Source organism: Arachis hypogaea, chromosome 19 (assembly GCF_003086295.3).
Source record: "Arachis hypogaea cultivar Tifrunner chromosome 19, arahy.Tifrunner.gnm2.J5K5, whole genome shotgun sequence".
Lineage (NCBI taxonomy): Eukaryota > Viridiplantae > Streptophyta > Magnoliopsida > Fabales > Fabaceae > Arachis > Arachis hypogaea.
Genome location: NC_092054.1, coordinates 45,831,473 through 45,848,564, shown reverse-complemented (window position 1 = coordinate 45,848,564; position 17,092 = coordinate 45,831,473). Strand labels below are relative to the sequence as shown.

The following is a 17,092-nucleotide window of genomic DNA, read 5'->3' as shown; positions in this document are numbered from 1 at the left end:
CATTGAAGCAAACAATTTTGAGCTTAAACCTCAATTAGTTTCTCTGATGCAACAGAACTGCAAGTTTCATGGACTTCCATCTGAAGATCCTTTTCAGTTCTTAACTGAATTCTTGCAGATCTGTGATACTGTTAAGACCAATGGGGTTGATCCCGAGGTCTACAGGCTTATGCTTTTCCCGTTTGCTGTAAGAGACAGAGCTAGAGTATGGTTGGACTCTCAACCTAAAGATAGCCTGAACTCTTGGGATAAGCTGGTCACGACTTTCTTAGCCAAGTTCTTTCCTCCTCAAAAACTTAGTAAGCTTAGAGTGGATGTTCAAACCTTCAAATAGAAAGAAGGTGAATCCCTCTATGAAGCTTGGGAGAGATATAAGGAACTGACCAAAAAGTGTCCTTCTGACATGCTTTCAAAATGGACCATCCTGGATATATTCTATGATGGTCTGTCTGAGCTATCAAAGATGTTACTGGACCATTCTGCAGGTGGATCCATTCACCTAAAGAAAACGCCTGCAGAAGCTCAAGAACTCATTGACATGGTTGCAAATAACCAGTTCATGTACACTTCTGAAAGGAATCATGTGAATAATGGGACGCCTATGAGGAAAGGAGTTCTTGAAATTGATACTCTGAATGCCATATTGGCTCAGAATAAAATACTGACTCAGCAAGTCAATATGATCTCTCAGAGTCTGAATGGATTGAAGGAATCATCCAACAGTACTAAAGAGGCATCTTCTGAAGAAGAAGCTTATGATCCTGAGAACCCTGCAATAGCAGAGGTGAATTACATGGGTGAACCCTATGGAAACACCTATAATCCCTCATGGAGATATCAAAGTCGCTCACGTTTTCGCGTGGGATGAGTGTTTTGCAAGTGATGCGTTCGCATCAGGGATGCGAACGTGTGTGCCGTTTTGTGCTAAACGCACACCAACCGCACGATTCCAGCCCAACTTTCTGGGCGTTGGATCTTTACGCCGATTTTCTTGTCACGCCCACGCGTGGCCTGCGTGCTCGCGTGGGGTGATTTTTTTTCAATTATGCAGTATGCAATATGCAGGGCTAATGTAGATGCTATGAATACTTCCAGGTTTAATGAAAATAAAATAAAATAAAAACAAACAATACGAAATAAAATTGAAAAAGAAACGATCATACCATGGTAGGTTGTCTCCCACCTAGCACTTTTAGTTAAAGTCCTTAAGTTGGACATTTGATGAGCTTCCTGTTATGGTGGCTTGTGCTTAAATTCATCCAGAAATCTCCACCAATGTTTGGAATGCCAACAGCCTCCGAGGTCCCAAACTAGGCATGTAAAGCTTTTGAGCAACTTCAAACAGATTCTCAGGCTCCCGGGGTGACGAATGTCAGGATAGATTCCAGGATCCCAAACTTTCCTTTTAAATTCGCCTTTGTCTTGATCTATATTCTTCCATCCGGGCAGTTTAGAAATTGTATTCTCACCAAGATAACCAAGCGTCTTCCGAGACCCATTCAATTGAACTTGATACTAATCCGTGCACTTCGAATTGAAGCGTGGAACCTTATTGAATCTTGCACACCAGCTCTGAGTACGAGCCATTTCCTTCTTACTCTTAAAGCCGCAGAGAGCTCTAAGTTGGCCATCTGTTTCAAGAAAACCATATTCAAGTGGAAAAGTAAAGACAAAGGTTAAGGATTGTACCCACTTGAAGCTTGTATTAGGTGGTAATAGCCTTGGTATAGGTATTTCTAGTGGTTCTATAAGCTTTACTCCCTTGTATTCTTCTGTGAATTCCTCCACTTCTTCGCAAGATTCTTCAACTACAACTGCGTCTTGATCAAAGCCTTCTATGTCTTCCTCGTCACTCAAGTCATAAGTTGGAGGTTGAGAGAAATCTACTTCGACATCATCTTCGTATTCACTTGGATAAGGTTCTTCAGGCTCAAGGAGTTCAGTTGCAGATGCAAGTTCATGACTAGGAGAGGTTGATTCATGATTATCACTGCCTAAGGAATCAATTTCTTGGTCTGTTCCGTCCAATTTTTCACAAGGTATATGCTTTGGAGGTTGTGAACTATCCTCCTTGGCATCAAATTTGAACTTCTCAGTGGAATCCTTTACAGTTCTCGATTCCCATGGAGGTTCAGCATCTCCTAAATCTTCAACACTTCTTCCTCTACAACTATTATGGCTTCCTCCACTTGTTCCAATACAAAGCCATGCTTCTCATTGTCCACCGAAGTTTCTAGTGTCTCCTTCATGCTATGCTCTTCTTTTGATTCTCCACATGTAGCCATGGGAGTACTTTGAGTGCTCAGATGTTGGGAAGCTATTATATTTACTACCTCGGTTAAGGCAGTAGTGAGTTCCAGTACGTCCCTTTGCATATTCGCTTGTCCTTGAAGAAGAACATGAAGGGTGTCATCCATTGGAGATTGGGGTGGACATGAGAGTTCATTGGTTGGGGGAGAGGGTTCATAATAAGAATGTGGTGGTTCTTGGGAGTAATTGGCTTGGAATTGTGGTGGATAAGGGTCATATGGTGGTGAATGGTGAAAAGGAACTTGTGAGTGTGGTGGTTCAAAGCTATGTTGAGAGGGTGGTTCATAAGCACAGGGTGGAACTTGTTGGTAACTACTACGGGATCCACCATATCTATTGCCTTGGCATGCATTGTAGAATGGTCGTCGTCTGTGATACTGTGGAGGGTGTTGTTGCCTAAAGGGTTGATCAAGTCCTCGTGGCTCCATCCATCCTTGATTGCTCTGACCTTGATGCATGTTCCTGCTATAGCTTCCATTCCCTTCAACAATATTAGAACCAAACTCAAAGCGAGAGGGGTGAGAACTCATGGTAGCTAAAAAGAATTAAAAATGAAAACAGAAACAAATAAACAGGCAAAAGAAAAATATTTACAATAACCAATAATAAGGCACACGTTTGCAATTCCCCGGCAACGGCGCCATTTTGAAGAACGGAACTCTCGCGCGATCTAGAATTTTCGTAAATAAATTCGCGTTGTAAGTATAGCTTCTAGACCGACAAGAATTCCTTTCTTACAAATGTTTTGGTTGTCACAAGTAACAAACCCAATAAAATTTATAAACCGAAGTATTCAAACCTCGGGTCGTCTTCTCAAGGAATTGCAGGGAAGTATGAATTATGATTGGTTATGAAAAACGGTGTTTTTGGGTTTCAAATGGTTTGAACAAGGGAAATAAATTGCAGGAATTAATAAATTAATAACTAATAAAACTCTTGGCAAGGTGTGAAAATTTGGAAGTCCTATCCAAGTTATCCTTATCGATGGTGATGTGAATTGAGTTTTAATCCCACTTAGTTAACCTTTACTAGAACAAAGGAAAGTCAAGTGGACTAATTAGTTTGATCGTTAAGTCCTAGCCGATAAATCTGAAATACCTCAATTGCATTAATAAAAGAAAATCAATCTAAACATAAAGAGTTCATGAGCCAAATTAGTAACATAAGTCAGATACGAATAAAAGCATTAGAATAAATAAAAATATAAAAGGAATATTGAACCTGAGAGGAAGTTGAAATCCTAAATCCTTTAAGAGGAATCCTAATCCTAAAACCTAAGAGAGAGGAGAGAAATTATCTCTCTAAAAAACTACATCTAATCCTAAAATTGTGAATGTATGATATCTCCTCTTTGATTCCTCCATTCTCTGGCTTATATTCTGTGTTTCTGGATTCAGAATTGGGCCGAAAAAGGGTACAGAAATCGCTGGGGGCGTTTTCTGCAGATTCTGCACGTGGCGTCTGTCACGCGTCCGCGTAGGTCACGCGGTCGCGTCATCTGGAGTTCTGCTCTTCCACGCGATCGCGTCGGTCACGCGTACGCATCATTTGCGTTCTGCTCAAGGCACGCATCCGCGTCAGTCACGCGTTTGCGTCGCTGCCTTTTCGCGCTAGGCACGCGGCTGCGTCGTCCATGCGTTCGCGTCGCTACCTTTTTCTTCAAGACTCCATTTTGTGCTTTCCTTCCATTTTTGTATGTTTCTTTTCTGTCCTCTAAGCCAATCCTGCCTTAGGAGATCTGAAAATACTTAACACACAAATCACGGCATCGAATGGTAATAAAGGGTAATTAAAATTGATATTTTTAAAGCATAGGAAACATGTTTTTCACATATATCACATAATAAGGAAGGGAAAGTAAAACCATGCAATTTACATGAATAAGTGGGTGAGGAATTGAATAAATCACTTGAATTGGGCACAAAATACATCGTAAAATATAGGTTTATCAGCGACAAACAAGTTCCATCTGCACAATCTTTGGAGAAAAGCATCAGTGTAGCAACCCGTCCACTTGCACATCTTAGCATGCACCGAGGACGGTGCAATCTTTAAGTGTGGGGAGGTCGATACCGACTTCCGTGGGTTAGCTATTTCCTTCTTAACACCAATGTTTAATTTTTTTTTGTTAAATTAGTTGTTGCATTTGCATGTTTGATTGCATGTTTGTTTGATTTTGTGCATTTAGCTACTACTTGGTTGAAGTAATATTTTCTTTTTCAAGACCCTTTTTATAGTATTTCACTAATACAAATTAAAATTTGTGTTAAACTTGTTTGAGGACTGTAATTTAGAACATGAATTATAGCTAAAAACACACAACCTGTGAGATTTGATCTTAATTACATGGTTATACTATTTAACCATGATTTTTATTCTTGTGTGTTTTCTTCTCTATAATTGCAATCTATAGTTTTTTCCATTCTATATGTCCATTGTTTAGTGTATTTGCATGCATACATATGATTGAGGCCATTATTTGTTATTAGCTCACTTATCCTAAATAGCCTACCATTTCAATCACCTTTGTTTGCCACTTTGAGCCTTTTAATCCCCATTTGTTCTTTATATTACCACATCACTAGCCTTAAGCGGAAAAACAATTAATTACCCCAGTTGAATCTTTGGTTAATTTAAGATATAGATTGTGTATCAATTAAGTGTGGGGAATTGTGGGTACAAGAAATGTGTTATGTCTCTACCTTATTTGAATATTAGAAATTTGGGTGCCTACTCATGTGAGATCAGAAAAATAAAAAACCCATGTGCATTGATATGTTATGTTTATTATTTATCTCAAAAATATATATATATATATATATATATATATATATATATATAAAATAAAAAAATAAGAAAAAAATAATAAATTATAATATAAGTAAATAGATAAATGAGGAGACAAAATTACCCCGATGTTAAGTTTAATAAAAAGATCAATGCATATGTGGTGAAATTAAAGAAAATCTGATACATGAGTATGTGATGCAAAAGTGGGAATTTTGGGTAGTTAGGCATGATTTTAGAGTTATATAGAGTGTGTGTGTGTATTAGGTGCAAGCTTAGGTTAGTCAAAAATTCATATTTTAGCTCACTTGGCCATACATATATCCTCACCGTTACCTTAGCCACATTACAAGCTTGAAAAGACATCATGATGTTTGGGTGTGTACATTAAATATTTGTTCATTGGTTAGATGAAGAACAAAGTTTTAGAAAGCATGACTAGAGAAGAGTAGAGTGGAATAACGTTAGACACTTGAGCAATTAGAGTGCATATACACTTCCAGTGAGGGTTCAACGCTTGATTCTATGTTCCCTACTTTCATGAGCTATCTTCTTACAAGTTTACTTATCTTTTATTGTGTGATTTGAATTAGTAGAATCTGATTTATGTTTGTCTTGGAGAATTTTTTTACTTTTAACCAAGTAGGTAGAAGTATTTTTGCATTTAGTTGCATTCATATAGATAGGTTGCATTTCATAAGTTTTACCATTCCTCTTCACTCCTTTATAGCTTCTCTTGAGCTTAGTATGAGGACATGATAAAGATTAAGTGTGGGGAGATTTGATACACCACTATTTCGTGGTACATCTTATACTTAATTGAGTGGATTTTATCCACTAAACTCACACTTATTCATATAATTCGCATGTTTTACATTTTCCTTCCTAATTTTGTGCTATGATTGAAAACATGCTTCTTTGGCCTTAAATTTGCTATGTTTAATCCCCTCTTATTACCATTCGATGCCGTGATATGTGTGTTAAGTGTTTTCAGAGTTTATAGGGCAAGAATGGCTTAGAGGATGGAAAGGAAGCATGCAAAAGTGGAAGGAATACAAGAAATTGAAGGAATTGCCAAGCTGTCCAGCTTGACCTCTTCGTACTTAACTGACCATAACTTGAGTGAAAGAAGTCCAAATGAGAGAGTTTCAGTTGCGTTGGAAAGCTAACATCCGGGGCTTCGAAATGATATATAATTTTTCATAATTGCCCTGACTTTTAGGGACACACACGCGTGCATCACACGTACGTGTGGATTGTGCAAAATTTTAGCATATCAGAAATGGCTGGGGGCAATTTCTGGGCTGTTTTTGGCCCAGTTTCAAGCCCAAAAATATTGATTAGAGGCGCAGAGTGGAGGAATCAGGGAGACACTTCTCATTATTCACAATTTAGGTTTTAGATGTAGTTTTCTAGAGGGAGAGGCTCTCTCCTCTCTCTAGGTTTTAGGAATCCTAGTTTTATGCTTTTGAGTTGGATATTGAAAAGAGTTACTACCTCCGTTGAAGTCTTTATCATTCTAGTTTGTTTCCTATTCCTTTACTCTTTTTATTCCCCATTTACTTTGTTTAGAGTTATATGGATACCTTCGATTTTGGAATTAATTAATGCAAAGATACTTTTCTATTTAATTTCATTATTTCTTGATTATTTTCAATTGAGTCCAATTATCATGTCTTCTTTTTACTCCCTTTACATGTATGTGAAATTGGAATTCATGTCAATGGAGTAGGCTTCCAACTTGGCTTTGAAATTAATTAATATTTGGAGACCCTTGAGTTGGAAGACTCAAGAGTTAATTTGTAATTAGGAATTGTTGGCTGGCTCTCTAGTCACTAACGCTAATCCTTCCCAATGGAGAGGATTAGGACTTGTGAATTGGAGTTAGCTCAACTACTTGACTTTCCTTCATTCGTTGAGGGTTAACTAAGTAGACACAACAACCTATTACTATTAATCTTGGGAAATCCAACAAGGATAGAACTTTCGACTAATCTTCTCCTAGCCAAGGCTTTTTATTTTAATTACATAAAACCTCTTGTTAATTTTCATTGCTTTAATTTATAATCATTTATTTTTCCATTCCTCATTCAAAGATTTCTCAGAAAACTCATAACCAATAACAAGAACACTTCCTTGCAATTCCTTGAGAGATGACCCGAGGTTTAAATACTTCGGTTTAATTTTATTGGGTTTGTTTTAGTGACAACTAAATTTTTGTATGAAAGGATTGTTGTTGGTTTAGAAACTATACTTGCAACGGAAATTTATTGTGAATTCTTTACTAGCAAAAATCCGTTCGTCAGCCACTTTCACGCGTACGCGTCGGTGGCAAATCCTCAATCCCAATTTCGGAAGTGTCGCACGCGCTCTTTGATGAAAACGTAGCACTCTTGGTTTGAAGAACTCTCCTCATATCCACGCGTACGCGTGGTCTTCCAAAATCACCACTTCGACGGGTACGCGTCACCCACGCGTACGCGTCGCTAACAAAAATCTCTTGGTAAAATTTGCATAAAATCTTATGAAGAAGCACATAAACAACCATGTTCAATTGAATCAAGGGATGCATGAAATTTCAATCCAATTACTTACTTATTGCCTAAGAAATGCATGAAAACTAAGCAAAAATAAATGAAAAAGGCTTGTGAAACTAGCCTAAGATGACTTGTCATCAGAGCTATGGAAAATTGTTTACGATTGAGAATTTGATGAGACTTTGAATTAGGCATAGAGATTCTATAAGTCCCTAAGTTAGGAATTAGTCTTATGATGAGCGTAAACCCTATTTGGGTCAAGTTGAGGAAGTTCAGAAGTAAGACTAGGTTTTGTAATCTGATAAATAATGTACGACTTGATTGAATATTTGGATTAGATAGTTAATTAGTGGCTGAAAATCAGAGTGGCGCATCAGAAGCTTGTGGGATGCAGTAGCACATGATAGTTGTGAATAAAGGTAGTAGAATGGTCACTATACATATATTAGGCTTGAATACTTGAAGATTTTAGTGAGTTAAGATAAGTAAGTTTGATTGTGGATGTAAGATTAGAATGAGTTGGGGTAGGCTATGAAGATGAAGGTAGGCGAATAAATTAGATTTGGGTGATAACTGAATGCAATTGTCGTGTTGGGAAGGTAGGGATTGCGATATTTGATCGTGATGACTTTAGGCTTAGATTGAAATAGGAATTGAGTTATTTAAGAGATAGATTTGGAGAGCATTGAATAGAAATGCTAATGTTGTATTGAGCTTGAATTGAGGAAATCTAAGAGTAAGAAGGGTGAGTACAGCATAGGCTTGAATTTGGTTAAAATAGGGCATTATAAATAAGAATAAGGGATGTAAAAAGGAATTTGAGCTGACGTGGAGAAATGAAAAGGTGAATGGGGAGAGGTAGATTTTAAGTTGAGTGAACATTTAAGGATGATGATAGGTAAGCCAAATTTTGAGGGCAAAAGTTTTATTTGGTGGGGAGAATGTAAGAACCGCGAATTAATTAACCAATTAATTAACGAGTAAATAATAATAATTTAATTTCCTGAATTAGGTTCAAGGTTTTAGAATATTAATTAGAAAATATAAATATGATATTTGGACTCAATAGATTTTTCTGAGTTGAAAAATGTAATTTTCTTCGAAAAATTGCGTAAAAACGCGTACTGGTAAATTAACCGGCACTACCGGCTTAAGTCTGTCTGGTACTGTGCGAGAATAATTAAAAACAGTAGAAGACCTTAGAAAAATATTTAGAATTGAAAACCGAGCACTAATTTTAAAGGTTTGGCCTAAAAGATTGGACGGGGCCCAAGTTGGGCCCAAACCCAACATATAAATACACTTAAAATGAGCCATTTCAGCTCATAACCCACTCACACACTATACCTAGCAGCTGCAAGAGAAGAGAGGAGAAGAGAGAGTGTTACTATTCACATACAACTTCCGGTGGCCATAATTCGAGCTACGGTGCTCCGATTCGCATGCCGTCAGTGACTACGCGAAGCTCTTACCGAGCCGTTAGTTTTATCTAAAATTTGTTGGTAAGATTTTGAATTTTCATCTCTTTCCCTCTGCCCTAAAAATCCGAAAATGTGGGTAATGATTTTGAATAAATTTTTGTGTTTTTATTGTTTAGGTAGTACTTAAGGTTGGGCTATTGGTAGTTTGTGCCCCAAATACCATCGAAAAAGGTAAGGAAACTCTTTACCTTGTGAAATTGAATAATTAAGAACCCTAGGTACTAATTTATTGTACGTTAATTTGTATAGTTTGGAATATTGATTGTTGATGATTGTTGGAGATTAATTGATGGCTTGATTGAGATTGAGAACTTGTGGAAGCTTGGTTGAGGCCAATTTGGTGATTTTGTGCATATTAGAAATCGGCTAAGGTATGGTTTCGTTTTTCTCTATGTAATATATAATATTTCTGGACACTTAGGCTAATAGACCTTAGGATAGGATTAAATTGGTTGGTAATGAATGTTGATATGTGATGATTTTGATGAAGGTATGATTTTGATTAATGTTGAAGTTAATTTATGATGTATGATTGAAAATGATGAATTTGGATATTGATAACTATTTATGAAGTGTATTGATGTTGATAAATAATGAGAATAATAAAATGATGCTTCGAGTTGTAATAATTGAGAATTAGAGGCTTGAAAGTGGGAATTTTGGATGGAAAGGGGTGAAATTGTATATTAATAGGTTGAGGAATGATTTGAGAGTATATGCATATGGTTTAGGTACATTAGGACTCTTTTGAAAGTGGAATAAGTAATTTTGGGTTGAAAGTTTGGAAAAAATTTGAGGTTTAGAAATTTTGGCAAAAATGGATTTTAGTTTAAATTCGACGGATCATATCTTGAGCTACGATTTTTGAAATTATATGATTTTTATATCAAATTAAAGATAATTCAAAAAGAATTAAAATGGTTTAAATTTTGCGGAAATCTGAATTTTCTAGAAAAAGATATGATCATTGAAAGTTGGTGTCTGAAATTTGAATTCCGTGAATGCTGCAGAATTTGTGACACACGGGAGTATGGCTACTGCTGGGAGTGCTAGCACGCTCTGTGCGCACACACAACCAACGAAGCTTTGCAAGCTGTGCGCATGCACACGTTGGAAGGTGCACTCTGTTGAGGGCGTTTGCACGCCTTGTGCGGATGAACAGAGTTGAAATTTTTACTCTCTGTGCGTACGCACACCTCTATGTGTACGCACACATTTGAAAATCCTTTAGCTTGTTTTTAGGTGTCAACACATGGAGGATGCTTTAGGTAAGTTTAATTAGATATGTTTCTTGTAAAAAGTTTAGAAAATGGAGACTTAGGTTTCTGGAGTATTGAGGATGGTTTTGGTTGAGTGAAGAGGTGGAGTATCGTGTTGATGATCACTGACTATGAATTGTGGAAATTTTGAATTGATGGTGGTTGAGATGAGCCTAGGACTCGGAATGGAATGATGGATTTATGATATATTGAAAAATGATTTTTTGAAAACCATTGAATCACTGTTTTATACTGAGATTGTTGAGACGCTATGCGCTTGGCAGGGACGATTTAGTTGGATCCTGCCTGTCGAGGTAGCGGCGGCGGCATAAGGGCGGTGGTTCGTCCCGCTTACGTTGAGATGTGAGGTCCATGCCAATAGTATCCCGCTCGCATCCCTTCGGATCACTAGAGTGTGTACGCACAAAATCCTGGATGGTGTTCTGAGCACCATATCTCGGGGGTTCCCATTATGATTCCGAAGGGCGACATCTCCATGGAGATGTTTCGGGTTGGCAGTTGAACCGACAATGTGATATCACAGCCAATAGGACAGGCATTCATCATGTGCATCTTCTATCTGTTTGTTTGCTTTGCCGACTTGTATTGTTTGCCTAATTGTATAACATGCCTAATTGCCTATTTGAATTTCTTGATATACATGCTTATACTTGTGCTTTACTTGCATTGCTATTACCTATGTTTTCCTACTGGGATTGAGGAGGATCGGAAGGCGGTGGCGATGGGATCGCATGGTGGTTAGGCTGGAGAAGGCTGTGGGACATCCGTGAACTAATAGTTAGAAATCCCTTAAGTTAGTTTACCCTTTTTATAAAGGTTTTAAAGTTATGGTTTTAATTTTAGTATGCTTTAAGTTGAATCTTATGACGGATATGAAACTCTAGGATTGCCTCTGGCGTCTTGGGGTCTTATATCTTACATTACTGGGCACTGTTACCATACTGACAACCTCCGGTTCTCATTCCATACTTTGTTGTTGTTTTTCATATGCAGGTCGCAGCCCACCTCGGTGAGTTGCTTGATGGTGACAGAGCGGAGGACCTTTATCATGTATTTGGAGTCTTTTGATTTATTTTTATTAGTACTCTCAATTTTTATTCTATTTTGCTTTAGAGGCTTACTTTATGAGAGATATTCTGTATAAGCTGTTTTATTTTCAAAACTATGTATGTAGTAGTTAACTAGTCGACCTAAACTCTACGAGCTGTGGCTAGTATCTTATGATTATTATACTCTTATATAACTACATATATCTTGTTACCTCACATAGTGGATCTTGTCTCTTACGCTTGTAGCTTCGTGTGAACGTTCGTGCTTTGTAATTCCGTATTTGAGCTTATTTTCTTCATCGAACTTCTAGAATTATTATTCCTTCTATATATATTTATGTATAAGCTTTAGAATTGTCGTAACCTTTGATTAACCTTCACTTTACGGCATGAAGTAAGGCTTAGGGTAATTAGGGTGTTACAATACATCCGGTAGCTAACCTGGACATCGTCTCTCTGACATGCATCCACACTCTTGGGATATAGTGTCTACCACACTCATGGGATATAGTACTTGCCGCATGTCCCAAGATAAAGTGTTTCCACACTCTTGGGATATAGTTTCCACCACACTCTTGGGATATAGTGTCCGTTATACTCATGGGATATAGTGCCTGTCATACTTCTGGTGCACGAAATTGTGATCCTTAGCAACGGCGCCAAAAACTTGGTGCTCAGAACGTAATTCACACACTTTGTCACAACTTCGCACAACTAACCAGCAAGTGCACTGGGTCGTCCAAGTAATAAACCTTACGTGAGTAAGGGTCGATCCTACGGAGATTGTCGGCTTGAAGCAAGCTATGGTCACCTTGTAAATCTCAGTCAGGTGGATTCAAATGGTTATAGAGTTTTAATAATTAAAAGATAAATAAAATGTAAAATGGGATAGAGATACTTATGTAAGTCATTGGTGAGAATTTTAGATAAGCGTATAGAGATGCTTTCGTTCCTCTTGAACCTCTGATTTCCTGCTGTCTTCATCCAATCATTCCCACTCCTTTCTATGGCAAGCTTTGTGTAAGGCATCACCGTTGTCAATGGCTACTTCCCATCCTCTCAGTGAAAATGGTCCAAGATGCGCTGTCACCACACGACTATTCATCTGTCGGTTCTCGATAATACTGGAATAGGATTCAGTAATCCTTTTGCGTCTATCACTACGCCCAGCACTCGAGAGTTTGAAGCTCGTCATAGTCATCCCTTCCCAGATCCTACTCGGAATACCACAGACAAGATTTAGACTTTCCGGATCTCAAGAATGGCCGCCAATAATTCTAGCCTATACCACGAAGACTCTGATCTCACGATCAAAAGGCTAAGAGATACACATTCAAGCTTGTTTGCATGTAGAACGGAAGTGTTTGTCAGGCACGCGTTCATAAGTGAGAATGATAATGAGCATCACATAATCATCACATTCATCATGTTCTTGTGTGCGAATGAATATCTTAGAGAAGAAGTAGGCTTGAATTGAATAGAAAAACAATAGTACTTTGCATTACATCATGAGGAACAGTAGAGCTCCACACCTTAATCTATGGTGTGTAGAAACTCTACCGTTGAAAATACATAAGTGATAAGGTCCAGGCATGGCCGAATGGCCAGCCTCCATGATCTAAGAACTAAACGTCCAAAGATGTAAATATAATAGTAAAAAGTCCTATTTATACTAAACTAGTTACTAGGGTTTACAGAAATGAGTAAATGATGCAAAATCCACTTCCGAGCCCACTTGGTGTGTGCTTGAGCTGAGCATTGAAGCTTTCACATGTAGAGGTCTTCCTTGGAGTTAAACACCAGTTTGTAACCTGTTTCTGGCGTTTAACTCTGCTTTGCAACCTGTTTCTGGCATTTGACTCCAGAATAGGGCAGAGAGCTGGCGTTGAACGCCAGTTTGCGTCGTCTAAACCCGGGCAAAGTATGGACTATTATATATTGCTGGAAATCCCTGGATGTCTACTTTCCAATGCAATTGAGCGCGCACCATTTGGACTCCTGTAGCTCCAGAAAATCCACTTTGAGTTCAGGGAGGTCAGAATCCAACAGCATCTGCAGTCCTTCTTCAACCTCTGAATCAGGTTTTTGCTCAAGTCTCTCAATTTCAGTCAGAAAATACCTGAAATCATAGAAAAATACACAAACTCATAGTAAAGTCCAGAAATGTGATTTTTATTTAAAAACTAATAAAAATATACTAAAAACTAACTAAATCATACTAAAAACTATGTAAAAACAATGCGAAAAAGCGTATAAATTATCCGCTCATCAACTTCCCAAGGTAAAGTTCTCCCATACTCTTGGGATATAGTGCTCGCCACACTCTTGGAATATAGTGCCTGTCACACTCATTGGATATAGTGTCCGACACACTTTACAAATAGAGAGGATATGATACAGCAAAAGTGAAACAGAATATACACAACTAACTCACAAGCAGAATCACAACTTAACATAATCATTCCTCAATCCACCTCATCATAGTCACAGTCATCATCTATCAAGGATATAGTGCCCAGTACACTCTTGGGATATAGTGTTCCCCACACTTTCCAATCATAATCACTATCCTCCTAATCATAATCAATCATATCTCATTATACTCATAATATCATAATCATTCACTTCTCTACTAACCAACATTAATTCAACTATCCTTCCCAGCATATCTAACCTTATTTACACCCTTTAAGTCAAGTACTTTCCCTCACAACTTTTCTCCATATGTTCTCTCTACTTTCTATGCTTAGAAACTAGGTATCGAAACTTAAAAAGTAGTTATAGGGGTTTGGAAGGCTAAATTATTGGTTAAACATTTAAAAATATCATTTTCTGCCAAAACAAGGGTTTACGAAAGTTTACAAATTTTCCGGGAAGTCAAACAGTTAAAAATAGAAGTTTGTGTGAAAAACAGGACATAGTGCATACGCATGATACTATGTGTACGCACGCACCAGAGACAACTTTCCCAGCCTGTGCGTACACACCATAGTGTGTGCACGCACACTTGCAAAATCCTCAAGTGTTAATGTGTGAGCATCTTATACCCATTTTCTACTTATTTTGAGTCATAATTTAATGAGTTTAAGTACATTTTCATGTTAAAATCCTCCTTGGATGATACTTTGAGTTGTTTTTGTGTTTTAATTATTTCAGGTAAAATTCGGATCAATTTGGTAGAATTTTGTGCAAGAAAGTGAGGAATTGACATTGCCCCCTGGGCACTAAACGCTCAGCTGGTGTTTAGCGCCAGCAACTCAGCGAGCAAAAGGGAGATTCTGCCCCTTTGGGTGCTAAACTCAGGCAATCTGAATTCAAATCCCATCAAAGGAGCATCTTTAGTGGATTTAGCTTTTAATTACTATCTTATCTTTTATTTTTGTAATTTTTATTTACAAACAAAATTTTTTAGGTTTAGAATTTATTATTTTATTTTATTTTCAAATCAAATTAGGTTAGATATAAAAGGAAAAAGATTCACCCTTTAGGGAACTTCTTTCTTTCGCATGTTCACACTTTTCAGAACCCTTGTTTTCTCTGTAAGTCATGAGCCACTAAACCTCCTTGGTTAAGGTTAGGAGCTCTGTTTATTTCTATGGATTAAGACTATTGCTTTTCAATTTTAAATTAATGTATTGATTCAGTTTCAAGGATTGCTTTCGTTCTTCATCTTATGAATATGGGTAGAACAACCGTATAACCATTATTCTATATGCGTTCTTATGATTCTCGACAGAGTTATCTCTCTTGAACAATAGCTTGAAAGCAAATTCCTCCTAAATTGTTAATTACTTGAACTAATCGGGATACGTGACATATAATCATCTTAACTTTAGATAATTAGAGTTTTCGTGGCCATAAACTAGAATTGAACTTAACCCTCTAATCTACATTAAGTGACCAAGACACTGGTGGTTGATTTAGGTTAGAGGAGACTAAATCACTAAGACATTAGAGTTTATTCAATTATAGTTTGCCATAAAATGAATCTTGTATGATTAAAATAGTTGGTAAGAAAACTTAATCCAGACGGATAAACAACTCCAAAACCTTAACTGCTTTCTCTTATAGATTTCACTTCACTTTTATTATTTGCTTTCTTACTTTCTGAATCCCTGTTTAATGCATTCTATAACCCTCGAAATACAACTTTCTGCTGGCCTGACTAAGTGAGTCATTCAACCATAGTTGCTCAGTCCATCAATCCTCGTGGGATTGACCCTCACTCACCTGAGGTATTACTTGGTACAACCCGGTGCACTTGCCGGTTAGTTTATGGATATAGAAAATCCACACCAAGTTTTTGGTGCCGTTGCCGGGAATTGACTGTGGTTGACAACTATCAATTGTCTGATTGCTTAGATTAGGAATTTTTAGTTTTTTATTTGTTTTTAATTTTATTTTCTTTCTTTCTTTATTTATTTTTGAAAATTAAGTTTTATCTTGGTTAAAATTTTTCTTAATCTTTGAAATTAAGTTTGGTGTTACCTAGTTATTTTATTTTCAAAAATTTTTGAAAATACTAGTTTTATTTATCTTATTTAATTTTTGGATCAGTCGGTTTATTTCCTTAGCTGTTTGCCTAGTTATTTTTGAGTTTTATTGTCTTACTATTTAGTTTATTTTATTTTATTTCTTTTACACAGGATATCTCACTGAAAATTCTCTGCACTATGACATAGAGATTTCCAATTTTTCTTGTTTTCTGTTTGTTTATAAGCAGGGACAGGAACAAAGAACTTCAAGGATGATTTTGAAGCAAAAGGTTGAAGAGTCATTATGGATCCGAATGCAAATGAGCAACCCAAGAGAAATCTTGGCTCATTCACTACCCCCTCCCCTGATTTCTATGGGAACAGAATTATTGTGTCCCCTTTTGCTGCTTGAAGCTTTGAGATGAAGCCTCAGTTGATCACCCTGGTACAACAGAATTACCAGTTTCATGGACTCTTGCAGGAGGACCCAAACTTATTCATCTCAAAATTTTTACAAATCTGTGATACTGTGAAGACCAATGGGGTGCATCCTGATGTCTACAAGCTACTTCTCTTTCCATTTGCTGTGAAGGATAGAGCAAAGGAGTGGCTTGACACTCAGCCTAAAGAGAGCTTGGACACTTGGGATAAGGTAGTTAACAACTTTCTAACCAAATTCTTTCCACCTTAGAGGCTGACTAAACTATGCACTGATATCCAAACCTTCAGGCAAAAAGATGGTGAATCCCTCTATGAAGCCTAGGAGAGGTACAAGTTAATGATTAGAAAATTTCCTCCAGATATGTTCATAGAGTGGATGTTGCTACAGATATTTTATGATGGCATCTCTGAGTTAGCCAAAATATCTCTTGATAATTCTGCAGGTGGATCACTTCACATGAAGAAGACCTTAGAGGAAGCTACTGAGTTGATTGAAATGGTTGCTAATAACCAATACCTATATTCTTCTTAGAGGACTACTGTGAAAGAAAGAGTCATGGAATCAGATACCTTGGGTGAACTTCTATCTCAGAACAAGACAATGTCTCAACAAATCAGTGCTCTTACAGAACGCTTAAGTGGGATGCAAGTCTCAACCATTAATGCTCAAGACACTTCTTATGATATGAGTGGTTGTTAGCCTCAAGGGGAATTATGAGAATGGAAACTTCA

At 37.3% G+C, this 17,092-nt stretch overlaps 1 non-coding gene across 1 annotated transcript; it reads right to left on the bottom strand.

Annotated features, from left to right (window-relative positions):
* Positions 1-301: 301 nt before the first annotated feature.
* LOC112780214 (small nucleolar RNA R71) lies at positions 302-409 on the bottom strand. Its single transcript, XR_003191066.1, has one exon. It is a non-coding gene; the product is annotated as a small nucleolar RNA R71 (small nucleolar RNA).
* Positions 410-17,092: the final 16,683 nt, after the last annotated feature.